The sequence below is a fragment of the Pistacia vera genome, unplaced genomic scaffold, assembly GCF_008641045.1.
Source record: "Pistacia vera cultivar Batoury unplaced genomic scaffold, PisVer_v2 Contig526, whole genome shotgun sequence".
In the NCBI taxonomy this organism is placed as follows: domain Eukaryota; kingdom Viridiplantae; phylum Streptophyta; class Magnoliopsida; order Sapindales; family Anacardiaceae; genus Pistacia; species Pistacia vera.
This window is the reverse complement of record NW_022196364.1, coordinates 1,079,971-1,095,846: the sequence shown is the minus strand read 5'-3', so window position 1 is coordinate 1,095,846 and position 15,876 is coordinate 1,079,971. Positions and strand designations below refer to the sequence as shown.

Below are 15,876 nucleotides of genomic sequence, written 5' to 3'. Positions count from 1 at the left end.
AGGCTTTTACATAATGAAAAAATTACTAAAAATATAAAACCTCAACAATGGAATATGCTGCTTTAAAAAGATAACCAGTAAGGTTCTCTGTGCTCGCCAGTATTCTCCCTGGATTGAACTCTCTGGAAAGAAACTTCCCCTGCAATAAAATGCTTCGTGCTGTAAGCATATTTCTTTCTGCTGTATAATTATTTTTCTAAAATTTAGCGTACTACCAATTTACCTTTCTCCCTGTATTATTTTGCTTAAATATAGTATTGCCGTGGCTTTATAAATTGTTTATTAATTCAGCTCCAGTTAGGATAACTGGACCAAATTGATAGCATAGTGTATTTTTGCAACTGCAGATTCAAGTTTTGCAATAAATTGTGGTGGTGAAGAAATGAAAGTTGATAGCATAGTGTATGAGGTCGATAGCTATGATCTTGGTGGAGCTTCTTTTATTGTATTTGATGCGGAAAAATGGGCAATTAGTGATGCGGGTTTGTTTTCCGATGGACAATTTAACACTCATGTTCAAAATACCGACTTGCAAGCGACTGGCACTGCAGCCCCGAAGTTTTATCAGTCTTCAACGCAATCCCCGGGATCACTTAGATACTATGGACTTAGTCTGGAGAATGGACCTTAAAATGTAAGCTTGTCATGGACCTTAAAATGTAAGCTTGTCCTTTGCTGAGACTGTTTTTGGTGATCAAGGCTCACAAACATGGACGAGTCTTGGAAGGTGTGTTTTTGATATCAATATTCGGGTAAACATTCTCTGGAAAGTTATGGTTCATACCCTAATTATATATCTATATTTTTACTATTACAATTTCATCTGTTTTCTTTCATTATTCATCATCTAGGGAACTGTCCAGTTAAAAGATTTGACATATCAAAGGAAGTGTGGGAAAAGCAATTACGAAGGAATTTTATGCTAAGGTGTCGGCAAACTACCTTAAAATTCACCTATTTTGGGTTGGTAAAGGGACCTGTTGCATACCTGATCGAGGTAGTTACGGTCCATTAGTTTCAGCTCTTAGTGTCATTCCAGGCAATTATTTGATTCCTTTGAATCTTCATTTCAGATAGAGTTACAATAAATGTGCTTATATGCTTCTCTCTGGTATACATTTAACTGAATTTAACTTCTCGGATTTCACACCAACTGTTGCTATTGCACATAAGAAGAACCAGACTGGGCTCATTGTTGGTATTTTAGTAGCTCTCGGAATTTCGAGCTTGATACTCATATTTTTAACTTTTTACATGAGGACAGAAAGACACAATGACGATGTGGACGGTAAGAGAGCCCAAGAGATTTTTAAATTAATAATAGTTGAAGGCTCAAGAACCAAGTTTGTTCAAGAAAGTTTATGAATTTGCATCTCACTTGGTCACAAAGTTAAAGGTTCTCTGGGCATTTGAGAAAAGTAGATTCCAGAAAAGTATGAATTTTGTTCTAGTGCACCTGAGTTTGTTCATGAAATAGGCAAAGCTGCTGGTGTAATTCATCACTTGTCGTGCAAATCCTCAATGTTATGTAATCTTGCTTCAATATGCAGTGCTACTTGGAATAGGACCTAAACCAAAAACTTTCAGTTATGCTGAGTTGAGACCTGCAACATAAGACTTCGACCCTCCAAATAAGCTTGGCAAGGGAGGATTTGGACCTGTGTACAAGGTAACTTATATATCTTACATGTACAAGTTACAAACAATATTTAGCACACAAGGAACTTGGGTTGCAATGTTGTATTTGAAATGCATTATCATAGCTTAACACTATTAACAAGAAAACTAGGTGAATTTCAGCTTTTGGATACTCACCAAAGATGTAGCATATATAATTTATGTCTATAAATCTGGTGCTACAGTGTATGATTTCTGATGGAAGGGGTTGTGAAGCAACTTTCTCTGGGATCCCTCCAAGGGTAAAATCAGTTTGTTAATGAGATTGCTACCATAACTTCAGTGCAACATTGCAATCTTGTGAAATTGCATGGTCGCTGCATTGAGGGAACTAGGCTCCTCTTTTTTTATGAGTACCTTGAAAACAAAAGCCTTGACTAAGTATTGTTTAGTATGAAGATGCTAATTGATGATCAACTTTAGTTTAAAATTTCTAATTTCGCTTTTCTTGCAAGCAACTGCAACGTTAATGCATGCGATTTCTCTCCTATGATTTGCTTCCACTTATAAACAATAAATCTTTAAGTACAAAATACTATTTTGCTGACTTTCAAATTTTTTAAGCATTGCAAGGTTTAAAGAAAAAAATATTTGTTCTCCTATGTAAATTGTGTTTAGTTATATATATATAGAAAAAACTGCAAATTTAATGAGCAAATAAGAGCACAAACGGGTTTGAGCTGATTGTCAAAGTTTTATTGAGCTCCAAATTGTTTATGGGGATAAATTGTCCATGAATCCTCAGTTATCCATATCAATAACTCTTGAAGATCTTAATGATTGCAGCAATGTTTCTGCAGGAAGAAGGGAATTGCATCTCAATTGGCCTACCCGATTCAATATATGCTTGGGAACTGCAATATGTCTAGCATGTCTTCATGAGGATTCTAGGCCAAAGATTGTACATCAAGATGTCAAGGTAAGCAATATTTTACTCGATGCAAAACTATGTCCAAAGATATCAGATTTTGGATTGGCCAAGTTGTATGATGACAGAAAAACTCACATCAGCACCAGAGTTGCAAGGACCATGTAAGCTCCTTCAATCATTCCTTGACTACCATTCTTCCTTAATACTCCTTTTAGAACGTGCTGCAGAGTATTTTAAAACATCTAGTGGATTTTGTTGTGAGTATTTCAAAATACTCAACATGCTTAACATACATGTATTGATGAGAATGACTTTGAGAGCAGTAAATGTATGTTGAGAGAACTTTTTGTGTCATCTTTGATAATAATGGAATTGTTTGTATTAGGTAAGATTTACTAACTTTAAAGCTTTTCACTTTGTAAAGGCAAGTGGGCGCCTGAAATAGGGCTGATTATTGAATCCAGTTTGACAACAATCTATATACTGAAACTTTTCTTTTGGATTTTAACCTTGAGAAACCTTCATTTTCTTGCAGTGCCTATCTGACACCAAAGCATGCATGCGTGGACACTTGACAGAAAAGGCTGATGTATTCAGTTTTGGTGTTGTTGCTTTGGAGATTATCAATGGAAGGGCAAACTCTGAGACTAGCTTGGATAGGGAAAAGATTTATCTTCTTGAATGGGCACTTTTTTTTTTTTTTTTTTTTTTTTTTTTTTTTTAATGCTTTCTTCTATGTATCCTAGTGTTAAAAAAACTTATTCCTTGAATTGTCTCTATGGCATTTGTAGGTCTGGAGTCTTCATGAAAGTAACCAAAGTTTGGGGCTGATAGATTCCCAATTATCAGAGTTCAATGAAATTGGAACTGTACGAATAATAGGAGTCGCTCTCTTGTGCACTCATCGTCACCAATGTTACGCTTACCAATGTCATGCGTTGTTAACAGCTTGCTGGAGACATCGAAGTATAAACTGATACTTCAAACCAAGTTATTTGATTGATAGGGATTAACAAGGACATACAATAGCCTTTTGAACAAAGATACTGTTACATCCTCATCGACAAAATTATAGCAGAAAGAAAGCCAATGTGGCAGTGTAACTGATCTTAGCCCTGGAGTTGATCCTTGCTCTCTACAATAAGCCCCTGGGTTCAGTGACATAATTGCAGAGGGGAGGTGAGAAATTTCTTTACTCGCTGAAACTAAGTGAATAAACTCGCTCCTTGTATACCAAAACTGTTAATTGCACAGTGAATTTGAAGACTGTAAATCTTTGAGTAAGAAAGTAAAGAAAACAAAGAGAAAATGAAGCAAACACGAGTGAAAGAGTAAAGCTAAAATACTTCTTTGTTTTTCCTTATTATTCTTTTTGCTGTACTGTACACCTATATGTTGTTTACATGAGTAAAACTATCTCTAACTAACCTTGTTACAACTTAACAAACGTTTAATAGAAACGTAACCATCTAACAATATTAACCACCAATGTTAACAGATTACACTTTCACCGCTTTACTAACATCTTCCCTTAAGCTGAACCTGGGTGAAGATATCACATTTTCACTCCTTTACTAACATCTTCCCTTAAGCTGGACCTGGGAAAAGTTGACAGCACCCTGGCTTAGCTGTGCTGAAAAATTGACTGAAAGATTGACAATGATAGCTGATCTGCTTAGCTGAATTACTACTCTGAATCATTTCTAATAGCTTCAACTTTTGACTGAATCAAAACAAGTCATTTCTCAATAACACCAAAACTAAACCGAATTAGCCACCTCTCATAAATCTTCTGACACATTTCTTCCAAAAAATTACAGACCACTTCTGAAAAGTCATAAAAACTTGAGAACTACAGAAACAAAGACAAACCACCTCGCATAAACACCTCTTAAAATCACCTCTCTATAACTCCAATCTTCACAAAAACAGAATCAACAACTGTTTTCTCAGAATCACAGAACTCTCTGTAGCTCCAATCTTCACAAAAACTGAATCAACAACTGCTTCTCACACACAGAGAACTCTCTGTAGCTCCAATCTTCACAAAAACTGAATCAACAACTGCTTCTCAGAATCACAGAGAACTCTCTGTAGCTCCAATCTTCACAAAAACTGAATCAACAACTGCTTCTCAGAATCACAGAGAACTCTCTGTAGCTCCAATCTTCACAAAAAACTAAATCAACAACTGCTTCTACAAAACACTTCTCAAACTGAATCAACAACTACTTCTACAAAACACTTCTCAAACTGAATCAACAACTGCTTCTACAAAACACTTCTCAAACTGAATCAACAACTTCTTCTTAGAATCACAGAGACAAACCACTTCTCAAAGTCACTGTGTTGTAATCACTGTGTTGTAATCAGTCATTAACAACAATCTGCAACATATGCACTACAACTATACAACAACAGTCATCACAGTTAAAAAAAAGAGAACAACATCAAGCAGAACATCAAGATTACTGTGTTATCATTTCATCAGTGAATGAGTTACCACCACTAGCAGATTTAGTGTCTGTACTGCTGGGAGAACTAGTCACAACAGTTAGTTTGTCCCGAAGAACCTCAAACCTGCTGGTGGACAATGCTTTAGTAAAAATGTCAGCCTTTTGATAATTAGTGGGCACATATTGGACTTTGAGATGATTGGCTGCAACCTGCTCCTGAACATAATGAGCATCCAATTCTATGTCTTTGGTTCGTGCATGAAAAACTGGATTAGAGGCTAGTGAACCAGCACTTTGATTGTCACACCAAATGATAGGTATAGTGTGAAGAATCAGTCCCATTTCAGAAAAAAGACTTCTAAACCAGGCTATTTCTGTGGCTCCTTGTGCAAGGGCACGATATTCAGCTTCAGTGAAGGATAAAGCTACAACCTTCTGTTTTCGTGAGTTCCACTAAAGCAGATTTGGTCCAAGAAATAAATAACAGCCACTTGTGGATCTCTTATCTTGGATACAGCCTGCCCAGTCAGCATCAGTAAAACAGTCTAGGTGAAATCTATGGATTTTTTGAAATGTAACACCAAAACCCATAGTTCCTTTGATGTATCTAAGGAGTCTCTTGCAAGCCTGCCGGTGAAGTTGAGTAGGAGCCTTGAGGAACTGACTCAGCTTGTTCACTGAATAAGTAATGTCAGGCCGAGATAGAGTCAGGTATTGCAGGGCCCCGATTGTACTTCTATAAAGGGCTGGTTTATCAAAGCACTCAATGTCCTCAACTGTGAGTTTATTGCCTACTACCATAGGGGTTGAGCACTTATTATAGTCCATCATTCCAGTCTTGATTAAGAGATCTCGAGCATATTTTTCCTGACTCATGTGAATGCTGGAGGCTATTCTATAGACTTCAAAACCCTAGGGTTTTCAATGCAAACTCATCATTCAACTTCTGAACCACAGTCTTCACCAACCCAGAATCACTTCCTATTATTAATATGTCATCCACATAGACAACAACATAAAGTATCTGCTCATTGTGTTTATAAATAAACAAACTGGAGTCAGCAATGGAAGAGACAAAACCCCATTGAAGAAATGCAGTTTTCAACTTTTCAAACCAGGCTCTAGGGGCCTGTTTTAGCCCATATAAGGCTTTAACTAATTTGCAAACATGCAGAGGCTTTTGAGCATCAACAAATCCTATAGGTTGGGTTATGTAGACTGTCTCACTTAACTCACCATTTAGAAATGCATTGTTAATATCAACCTGCTGAATATCCCAGTCATAAGTGATAGCTAAGCTCAACACAACTCGAATAGTAGCTGATTTAATAACCGGGCTGAAGGTTTCAAGATAGTCAACTCCATTGGAAACCTTTAGCAACTGACCTTGCTTTGTATCTTTGGATGGAACCATTTGAGTTTTGTTTAATCCGAAAAACCCACTTACAGCCCACTATGTTCATGTCAGGTTCAGTAGGGACAAGTGCCCAAGTATTGTTTGATTGCAAGGCATCAAACTCACTTTTCATGGCAGCTTTCCAGGAGGGACGATTGAGAGCTTCATAGACACTAGTAGGTTCAGTGGAATCAAGAGAAAAATAGGGGTCTGTGGAAGAAACTAACATGGAACTGTGGAGTTTGGTTTTAGACCTAGTGAGCATAGGGTGAATGTTAAGAGAATGGGAGTCAAAAGGAAGATCAACTGTGAGATTTATACCCTTTAAGGATTTAGCTAAGTCAGATGGATGAGAGGGCTATGATGGTGAAGACTGAGAATCAAATGGTAGGTCAACTGTTAGATGAATATTGTTCGAATTAGTGTCTAATGAAGGTGAGGCAGAAGATGGACTAAGAGACTGATCAGAGCAGAGAGGAGACTCAGTGGGATTTGGAACAAGAAGAGAAGACTGAGCAGAAACAGAAGAATCATAAGACTGATCAAAATAAGATAAAGACTCGGCAGACTTAGTAGTGTCCGTAGAAACAGACTTAGCATTTACTGGTAAAGGGAAGAATGATGACACAGTCAAATTTTGCTGATCACATGTAGGCAAAGGTGTGGGAATAATAAAGGAAGGAGAAGAGGTATAGAAAGGACATGTTGGTGATGACAGAGGAAGGCTTTTCTGTGATGGTAAAAGGGTATTTTGAGCAAAAAGGAATGTAGATTCATCAAATGTAGCACTTAGACAGACATAAATCTTACTATTTGAATCCATACACTTGTATCCCTTGTGATGCATACTAAAGCCAATAAAGGTGCATTGTGTTGTATGAAATGCAAACTTATGAGAGTTGTAGGGTCGAATAAACGGATAGACTGCACAACCAAAAATTTTTATGACTGAATAATCTGGATTTCATTTGAATAAAACTTGAAAAGGACAAGAATTAGACAACACAAGGGTGGGTAATCTGTTTGTGAGAAAGGTTGCTGTTTGGAAGGCATGCCACCAATACTGTAAAGGCATGCTGGCTTGAGCTAGTAAGGTCAACCCCTGCTCAACTATTTGCCTATGTTTGCGCTCAACCCTACCATTTTGCTGATGTGTATAAGGACAAGGATGTCTAACAACAATTCCATGATTAGCAAAGTAAGATGTTAGACTCCTAAACTCACCTCCCCAATCTGTTTGAACACCTTTCAAGGGCTTATTGAACTGTCTCTCTACAAGTTTATGAAACTGTTGAAAAACCAAATTTGTTTCAGACTTGGTTTTTAAAGGGAAAATCCAGGTAAATCTATTGTAATCATCTAGAAATTGGATGTAATATTTAAAGCCTTTAGGAGAGGAAATGGGTGCTGGTCCCCAAAGGTCTGAATGAACCAACTCTAAAGGTTGAGAAGCTCTAGAAGCTGATTTGGGAAATGTAGATTGGTGAAGTTTTCCAAACTGGCAGGCTGTGTAGAATTCTAAAGAGCCTTGAACTGAGCTATTAAGATTCAAGGAATTCATGACTTTTGTAAGGACAGTAGCATTGGGGTGTCCTAATTGTTTGTGCCACAACATGCAATTGATTTTTTCTATAGGAAATGATTGAAAAACGTTGTCTTTATTAGTATTAGTAGCATCATTGCAAGTAGATACAAGATTGGCCTGACTAGATAGAGTTGAACTAGAATTAACAGAAACTGAACTAGTATTAACAAGACCTGAATCAGTAGAATGTTTGACATCATACAAAGAACTAGCAGTATTATTTTGACATGACTGTGAATCTACAAATGGTAAAGGTTGCTCAGGTTGTAATGAGCTTGAAGTCTTGGCTGTTGTGTTGAAAGCTAAAGATGAAGAAATAGGCTGACCAGGAGACAGATTTGAATTTGAAGAGGAAGTTTGGAGTTGATATAGACCAGCTTTAAGCTTTCCTTGAAGAAGAATAGCTTTGGAGTGTTTTTCCTTAACCACACAGTGATCAGCAAAAAATTCAACAATGACATTATTATCTCTTGTGAATTTAGAAATACTTAATAGATTTTTCGTAATAGAAGGCACACATAATACATTTTTCAAATGAAGAGATCTAGACTGACATGAAAAGGAAGTAAAACCAGTGTGAGAGATAGGAAGAAGCTCACCATTTCCAACCTGAAGCTGCTCATTGCCAATGTAGTTTGAGTTCAGTGTGAGTTGAGATACATCAAAGGTCACATGGTCTGTTGCTCCAGAATCCATGTACCATGAGACATCTTGAACTATGGCTAGAGTGGCAGTGTAATGTGTTGCTGGATTAGAAGCAAGAGGTACATGTGTTTGAGATAAGAAAGCTTGATTCTGAGGATTGTGCTTAGGTGATTGAGTCTGCACTGGAGCTGATTGAGAGTTGTTTGGAAATCCAGCTGAATTAGCACTTGAATAGTTAGAGAAGTCAAGCTGTGAACTCACAGGATTGTGGGTACTGGGATTGTAAGGAACATATGAAGGATAAAATTGTGACTATTGTGGCTGAAAATTCTCTGGTGATCTGAGATAATTCTGAGCAAAATGGCTTCTGCTTGGCATATTACTTGTTCCAGTAAAGTTAGCATCAAATCGGTGATAACAGTTTAATGCTAAGTGGCCAGTTTTTCCATAGACTTGACACACTAGCCTATTTCTTCTAAAACTTCTGCCTCTACCTCGGCCACCACCAAATTGTGGATAGTAAGATGGGTTAAAACTTGATGAGTTGATAGGGTGATTTGGGTTAATAGGGTGGTTAAGGTTGGGAATGAACTATGGAGATATGTATGGTTGAGGTGGGAGGCTGTGTGTTTGAAAGGCTGGACTGGGAATTTGAGACTGTCCAAAGCTAGAATACTCAGAGCTAGTTTGTCCTCCAAGATTAAACTTAGGCTATGATTCATTCTGATACCTCTTATCAGGTTCATTTGTAGATACATTCACTAGATGCACTGACCCTCTATTAAACTCAGTGTTGATAACAGCACTTATAGCTAAATTTGCTTTCTCTAACCTAAATTCATATTTCTGCAGAATGATTTGTGCTTCCTGAATTGTTAACGAATCTAAGTGGGATTCTAGTCTGGTAGTTATATTCACTACGGCAGGATCATATTCAGAATTTAATCCTTCAAGAATATAGTTCAAAAGCTCCTCATCAGTGACAACAATTCCACTACCAGATAAGATCTCTGCATATCCTTTCATTCTAGCGAAGTACTCATGAATATTTAGGTTGTCCTTTTTAGTATTTTGTAACAGATTCTTAACATGCAGAGTTTTGGTTCTTGACTCAGTAAGAAACTCTTTTTCTAAGGTAATCCACATATCAGCAGAAATTGACATTTTGATACCACATTAAACATAGATTCAGAGATTGAGCTAAGAAGCCAGCTTACAAGCAGTTTATCGATTTTCTTCCACTGGTTGTACTCTGGATTAGTTCTTTTCTCCATGGCTCCCTCCAAGTTTTCAGCTTGAATCTTGACGAACGGAGCTGGGCATGAGACTAATCCTGTAAGGTGTTCTTCCAAATCGTGAGATCCAACTGCGAACAAGACTTGGGATTTCCAAAATCTGTAATTGTCCCTAGTTAATTTGGGGAAAATTACTGGAAGTGCAGAGTAAGACATTGACGAGGAGTTTGCGTAGTCAATTGAACCAGTGGATACTTTGTGAGCTAAATTAGCTGAATTAAGGGAAGGATTTGTCAGATCAACCATTTTTGATGCTAGTCGATGGCTCTGATACCATGTAAATCTTTGAGTAAAGAAAGTAAAGAAAACAGAGAGAAAATGAAGTAAACACGAGTGAAAGAGTAAAGCTGAAATACTTCTTTGTTTTTCCTTATTATTTCTTTTTGCTGTACTGTACACCTTTATAGTGTGTTTACATGAGTAAAACTAATCTCTAACTAACCTTGTTATAACTTAACAAGCGTTTAACAGAAACGTAACCATCTAACAATATTAACCACCAATGTTAATAGATTACACTTTCACCCCTTTACTAACAAAGACCATCATATTAGATGTACATAGAGAAAACCTCTCTATAGTTCTTTTGCAACAAGCTTTTTGGAATCTCTTTTGGAATTTCTGGATATGGGAAGTTTCAGCAGTATTTATAATTTGGGGAAATTGCTGCTATAAAGGGGTAAGATTACAGCAATCGATAGAAGTTTTGTAATATTGTGTAGTTTAAGATGTGATTTTTGTGGCATGGAATGTCATATTTGTAATGTTTCAAATATTTTTCATTCGAATTTAACTGTCAATGTTACAAATATGGTGTTAAGAATCAATCAAACTCAAATCTAACCTGTTCCTTATCAAACACGACCAGCAAACACTTAAGAAATAACACAAACAATAACGAAAAACAAGAACCAAGAACACAGCCAATTTTACCATGGTTCGTTTATCCCAAAGGAATAAACTACATCCACTTTGAGCTCCAAGTAAAATGAAGGCTCATTGCACTATAAGGATCAATCCAATTACAGATTACAACTCAATCAAGAACAGCCACTCAAATCACACAATCATCCAACCTTCAATAACCCGTAATCTACTCTCAAAGACAACTACTACAAGCGTCTCAATCAGAAGAACCTAACACTTCTTCTACTCACAAGTTACCTAATAAATTGCAACAGATTACACAAATTGGAGATTAACCAAACTAAGAATGAAAACCTAGCAGAGATGAAAAAACGCGATAGAGAGGATGAAAAAGTTGCTCTGCGTTTCTGTGTAATTTCAGCTTTATATAGGTTGACCTCAAGGCTTCATTTGCACCGTTGGATTAGACTGAAACCAAAGGCTGAGATCTATCACTTAATAAAACTTCAAAACGACAGCGTATTGCTTACTCCAACACGACACCGTTTGAAGCTTCACTCAAAAATCTCCACCTTGAAGCTTTAACACCTCACACGAACCAAATACCTTATCAGTGTAGTTCACCCACAAGTTACTCATCATAGCTCGGTTGTTGCCTTTTACTGAATATGCAGCAGGTTCAAGCAGTGCTTGAACTTGGTTGGAGAGACCACATTTGTTCCCATATCTGAAGGGTTATCCTTGGTTGGCACTTTTTTCAGAATGACCACTCCTTTATCCACCAGTTCCCTTACAAAATGGTATTTGACATCAACATGTTTGGCTCTCTCGTGGTACACGGGGTTTTTGCTCAGGTGTATGGCACTTTGGCTGTCTGAATAGACCGTGACAGCACCCTCCAGTAGATTATCCTCTGATAGTAACCCTTGGAGCCATAAAGCTTCCTTGAAAACATCCGTTACGGCCACATAATTTGCCTCAATTGTTGATAGGGCAACAATTGGCTAGAGTTGGGACTTCCAGCTCACACAATTTCCTCCCAAGGTGAACACGTATGTCGTGGTTGATTTCCTTGAATCCTTGTCACCTACAAAGTCAGAATCTACAAACCCTACCAGATCAAGTGAGTCATATCTTTTTCCATAATTCAAGCCCACATGAACAAAACTATTGATATATAAAAGAAGCCATTTAAGAGCAAGCCAATGTTAAAACTAGGGTTTGACATAAATCTGCTTAAGAGGGAAATTGCAAAAGAAAGGTCTGGTCGGGTACTAATCATGGCATACATTACTGACCCAACTACTTTTGCATAAGGGATGTTTTCCATTTTTATTAAGTCTGCATCAGATTTAGGGCATTGTGATCTACTTAACATAAAGTGACCAGCTAGGGGTACATTCACAGTTTTAGAACCTGCCATGCCAAACCTAGACACTAATTTTTCTAGGTAAGCCTTCTGATGGATTTTTAATTCAAAGTCCTTTCTGTTTCTATCTATTACCATGCCTAGAATCCGTTTAGCACTTCCTAAATCCTTCATATCAAATTCAGAGTTCAATTTTTTCTTTAGCTCTTCTATCTTAGGTTTAGACTTGCAAATTAAAAGCATGTCATCAACATATAGTAGCAAATACAAAGGCATATCATCATATAAAGCATAATAGAAACAACTGTTGTATTTGCTTCTATTGAAGCCAATACTAAGAATAAAGGCATCAAAACGTTTATACCACTGCCTAGGGGACTGTTTCAGTCCATATAAAGATTTGTGAAGTAAGCATACATGGTTGGGCAGGTTTCTATCTACAAATCCTATGGGCTGTCTCATGTAAATTTTTTCATCCAAATTCCCATGCAAAAAGGCAATCTTGACATCCAACTGTTCTAATTCTAAGTCCTTATGGGCAACAATGGCTAACATGATCCTAATGGTTTTATATTTCACAACGGGGGAGAATATCTCATTAAAGTCTATTCCCTCCCGCTGTGTGTAACCTTTGGCTACCAACCTGGCCTTATATCTAGGGGGGTCAGTGGGGTTCATGGCTTTTTTAAGCTTAAACAACCATCTACATTCAATAAGTTTCTGGTCTTTGGGATTTGGAACCAAAGACCAGGTTGCATTTACCTTTAGGGACAGCATCTCTTCCTCCATTGTTGCTTGCCATTTTTCTTTGTCTTTGGATCTGACTGCTTCTTCATAGCAGTCTGGTTCTATCCTCTGAACTTGAGCCCTTGCCACCAGGGCTGTGTAAATCAAATCCGCATAGGAGTATCTTGCTGGTGGCCTAATTTCTCTCATACTTCTATCCCTGGCTAGCTGATACTGAGCTAAAGGGTCAGGATGGGGTTTAGCATGTTCTGTTGCATTTTCCTCTTCCAAGTCAGGGTCCAGATCTGGTTCATTTACTTCAGCTTCCTGATGTTCCAATTCAGGTGGAATTTAAACAGGCTCCACCTCAATTTGGACTCTTTCAGGCTGGTCTGGGTCATAGGATTGCTGCTTGTTGATCCTGCATTAAGGTTAGCAATTTTGCAAGGAAATATATTTTCATTGAAAATTACATCTCTGCTAATTATTATTCTGACTCTTGGGGTACTTCTATCCCAAAGCCTATATCCTTTGGTTTCCTTTTGATAACCTATGAAGACACACCTAAGTGACCTAGGATCTAATTTCCCTTCACTATTATGGACGTATGTAGCACATCCAAAGGTCCTCAAGTGTCCTAAAACTAGGTTTCCTATTACTCCATTTTTCCTTAGGATACTTAAAGCTAGAGGTGGGCAAGGGACCGGTCCCTTGCGGGCCCAAGCCTGGGCCCGTTTGGGACTAGTCCCAAATGGGACTAGTCACTCATTCCCAGGCCAATGAGAAAAACCAGGACTTGGACCAGGCCCTAGGCCTGGTCGGGACTGGTCCCATGGGCCCAAGACCGGTCTTAGGACCGGTCCCATGGGCCTTGGATAATTTTATTTTCCCCCTCAATTTTTTTATATTTTGGGGGCAAAACAAAATTTTATAGGGGGTTTTTAGTATTTTTTAGGGGTAAAATTTATAAATTTTATAATTTTTTTAGACCTGGAAGATTTTTTTTTTTATAAATTTTATAAAATTTCATTTTAACCCTAGTAATTTATATTTATTTTAAAATTAACAGGGGGTTTTATGTAATTTGGTAGGGACTACATTAAAAAAATACAATTTTTTTTGGGCCCGGGCCTAGGACCGAGGAGGGCCCAGTGGAGGGCCCAGGCCCTCCTCCTTAGGCCTGGTCCCGTTTTGGGACCAGGCCTCCTAGGTTCGGTCCTCTCAAGGACCGGTCCTAGGACCGTGTTTTAGAGTTGGGCTTTTGGGCCCGGTCCCAAATGCCCAGCTCTACTTAAAGCTGATGGCACTTGAGGGGCTTCTGTTAATAAGATAGGAAGCTGTGTTTAGGGCTTCTCTCCAAAATGACTTAGGAAGGCAGGATGTAAAGAGAAGGCATCCCACCTTCTCTAAAAGGGTTCTGTTCATTCTTTCAGCAACCCCATTCTACTGAGGGGTTCTCCTAACAGTTCTATGTCTTAGGATGCCATGTTCAGTGCAATAGGAGTCAAATTCCTGGTTACAGAACTCTAAACCATTGTCTGTTCTAAGGGTTTTAATTCTTCTATCAGTTTGGTTCTCTACAAGGACCTTCCAACTTTTAAACCTACCCAAAGCTTCATCCTTAGTCCTAAACAAGAAAACCCACACCTTCCTGCTGTAATCATCTATTATGGATAGAAAATAACTACTACCCCCATGTGATTTGACCCTTTCAGGTCCTCTCAAGTCAACATGCAAGTATTCTAAGCAATTGGCAGCCAGGTGAGTCCCCTTTTGGAAATTCAACCTGTGTTGCTTGCCCATAATGCAGGTTTCACAGAATTCAAGAGTTTTAATAGGGTCCTTACCAAACAGGCCCTGCTTATGGAGGATGTCCAGGCCCTTTTGGCTCATATGGCCTAGTCTTAAGTGTCATTTTTCAGTAACATTCAAGTTAGTAAAAACAAAAGCAGAATTTAAACAATCAGCATAATAGGATCCAGACAGAATATACAAGCCATTTCTTTTTATCCCTTCAAGCAAAACATAGTTATTTTTATAAACATAAAGGCAACCATTTTCAGCTTTATAACTACAACCAAATTCATCTAAGACACCTAATGAAATTAAGTTTCTTTTTAATTCAGGAATGTACCTCACTTTAGTCAACTTGACAGTTTTACCATTGTTTAGTTTTAATGTGATCCTGCCTATACCTTTAACCCTACAGGCATTATTATTCCCCATGTAGACAGTTTCTAACCTATTCTCCTCATAGTCCTGAAACCAGTCTTTATTTGGACACATATGAAAGTAGCACCTAGAGTCCATTACCCAATCATTTATCTTTTCTGTTTTAGAAACAGTTAAAACTTCAGATTCTTCTAAACTGGACTTAGAGGTTGCTAGGTTGCTTTCAGTATTCCCTTGTTTCTGTTTCTTAAGCCAAGCATAACAGTTCTTTTTCCAATGGCCAGCCTTGTTACAGAAGAAACACTTCCTGGTTTCTCCTTTGGCCTTACGGTTTTGTTTTCCTTTTTTCTTATTCTTAGGCCTACTATCAGACTGGACAAAATTATTAATCTGATTAACATCACCCTTTCCTTTAACAAAAAGATTACTACCAGTTCTTCTCTGCACTTTAATCTCTAATTCTCTAGCTTTTAACCCTGGAACTATTAAATCTACGCTTGGGATAGTACCAGTATATTGAAGGGCATTTTTTACAACCTGGTAATCTTCAGTTAAAGAATTCAAAAGAATCATAGCTAATCTCGAGTCTCCGAGTTCTTGATCTGTCCCCTTCAACACTTGGGTCAGTTTCAAGAACTCATCAATATTCTCATCAATAGTCCTAGAGCTATCCATTTTATATGCAAATAAAACACCTTTTAAGTATGCTAGATTAGGAGCAGATTGTAATGCATAAAGAGATTCGAGTTTACCCCATACCTTTGTCGGAGTTTCAAAACCGTCTACCTTTCGTAGGACCGCGTCGGAGAGGTTCATG

General features: G+C 37.8%; 1 pseudogene; it reads left to right on the top strand.

Annotated features, from left to right (window-relative positions):
• Nucleotides 1–382: 382 nt before the first annotated feature.
• LOC116107068 overlaps nt 383–15,876 on the top strand; it is a 32,509-nt pseudogene continuing 17,015 nt past the window's right edge.